Genomic DNA, 2,713 nt, shown 5'->3' on the forward strand with positions numbered 1-2,713 from the left:
GCAATTCTCTTGTCTTAGCCTCCTGAGTAACTGGGACTACAGACGCCTACCACAACACCTGTCTATTTTTTTTTTGTTTTGTTTTAGCAGGCCCAGGCTGGGTTCAAACCCACCAACTCTGGTGCATATGGCTGGCACCCTACCCATTGAGCTATGAGCACCACCCTTTTAAGTATAGAATACATCAAGTAACAATTTAAAACTATACAACACACTAAGTAGCAATTTGTAAATATATACTAAAGTAGCAATTTATAAGTATGCCATATGCTAAATAGCATTTTTAGTGTGGAATACACTAGCAGTTTGAGTATAATACACTAATTTTTTTTTCCCCAGCATCTCACTCTGTTGCCCTGGTAAAGTGCCCTGGCCTTATCATAGTTCGTGGCAACCTCTTGGGCTCAAGTCATCCTCTTGCCTCAGTCTTTCTATTTTTTTTTTTTAGTAGACATGGAAGGGTCTTGCTTTTTGCTCAGGCTGGTCTTGAAACTGAGCTCAAACTATCCGCCCCCAGAGTGCTAGGATTACAGGCATGAGGCCACTGCGACAGCCTACTTGTAGCAATTTTTAAGTATAGAATACATCAAGTAACAATTTGAAAGTATACAACACAGTAGCAATTTGTAAATGTACTGTATACTAAAGTAGCAATTTGTAAGTATATCACATACTAAATAGTATTTAAGTATATAATATACTAAGTAGCAACTTGTTAGTATGGAATACACTAGGGGTTTGTGTACAATACGCTTTTTTTTTTTTTTGAGACAGTCTTACTCTTGCCCTGGGTAGAGTGCCCTGGTATCATCATAGTTCACGGCAACCTCTTGGGCTCAAGGAATCATCTTGCTTCAGATGCCTGGCTAATTTTTTTCTGTTTTTAGTGGCAGTCTCACTGCTGCTCAGGTTGGTCTTAAACTTCTGAGCTCAAGCCATCCACCTACCTCAGACTCCAAAAGTGCTAGGATTAGAGGTGTGAGTCACTGTGTCCAGCTACGATACACTGTTAGGTATGATTGCTTTGCTGTGCAATAGATTTCCAAAACTTACTCTTATCTAACTGGATTTTGTGTTCTGGACCAACATTTCACCAATCCTCCACCCCTCATCTCCAGCTCTGGTAACCACCATTCTATTTCTTGTTGCTATGACTTGCTTCACATGTGAGGTTCCACATGTAAGTGAGATTATGCAGTGTATTTTTGTTCCTGGCTTATTTCCCTTAATATAAGCTTCTCTAGACTTATCCATGTTGTCTCAAATGATAGAATTTCCTTTTTTGTATGGTTGAGTAATATTCCACTGTATATATGCTATATTCTCTTTTGTTGGACACTTAAGTTGATTGCATATTTTGGTTACTGTGAATAGTGTTGCTCTTGATATTTGTTTCAAAAACAAAACAAATCAATCTGTTGACTGAAGCTAGAGTGCCCATGGACTTATAGCTCACAGCAACATCAAACTCCTTAACTCATCCTCTTGCCTGAGCCTCCCAAGTAGCTGGGATAGGCATGGGCCATGATCCCTAGCTTGTTTTTCTATTTTTATTAGAGAAGGAGGTCCCACTCTTGCTCAGGCTGCTCTTGAACTCCCGAGCTCAAGCAATCCTCCTGCCCCAGCCTTGCGGAGTTCTGGGATTACAGGTGTGAGCCACTGAACCTGGCCAGAGATGATCATACGGTTTTTGTCCTTGAGTCTGTTATCACATTTTTTTTTTTTATGTTGAACCATCCTTTTGTCTGATGAATAGATCCCATTTCATGATTAACTTTAATGTGTTGTTGAATTTGGCTTGCTAGTATTTTAAGGTTTGGTTTTTTTTCTTGTACCTGTGTTTGTTAGATACTGGCCTATTGCCTTTTGTAATGTCCTTGCTTGGCTTTGGTATCAGGTAGTGCTGGCCTTCTAAAATGAGTGGATATACTCTGTCCCTTTTAATTTTGGGGGAAGAATTTGAGAGGGATCTTAGTTCTATTTTTATTTACTTTTCTGAGGTAGTCTCTATTGCCCTGGGTAGAGTGCTGTGGCATTATAACTCACAGCAACTTTAAACTCCTAGGTTTTGATAATCCTCTTGCCCCTAACTTGCAGAGTAGCTGGGACTATAGGTGCCTGCCACAATGTCCACCTAATTTTTCTATTTTTAGTAGAGATGAGGTCTTGCTCTTGTCAGGCTGGTCTTGAACTTTTGAGCTTCAGCAATCTACTTGCCATGGCCTCCCAGAGTGCTGGGATTACAGGTGTCAGACACTGCCTGGCCTGATCTTAGTTTTTAAAAATGTCCAGTAGAAATCAGCACTAAAGCTCTCCAGTCCTGGGCTTTTTGGCTTTGTTCATATTTTCTAGTTCTTATTTTATTTTATTTGTTTTTGAGACAGTCTCACTATGTTACTCTCGGTAGAGTGCTGTGGCATCACAGCTCATAACAATCTCAAACTCTTGGGCTTAAGTGATTCTCTTGCCTTAGCCTCCCAAGTAGCTGGGACTACAGTGCCCACACAATGCCCAGCTATTTTCTTATTGCAGTTGTCATTGTTTAGGCGGCCTGGGCCAGGCTGGAACTCACCAGCCTCAGTGCATGTGGCTGGTGCCTGTAACTACTGTCTACGGGCACCGAGCCAATATGTTTTCTAGTTCTTAATTTAGTCCACAGGACTTAGTACCAATGGGGCAATGAGAACAGGTCTGTTTGTTTTTTTTTTTTTTT

Source organism: Otolemur garnettii, unplaced genomic scaffold (assembly GCF_000181295.1).
Source record: "Otolemur garnettii isolate 467f Iridium unplaced genomic scaffold, OtoGar3 scaffold00264, whole genome shotgun sequence".
NCBI lineage: Eukaryota > Metazoa > Chordata > Mammalia > Primates > Galagidae > Otolemur > Otolemur garnettii.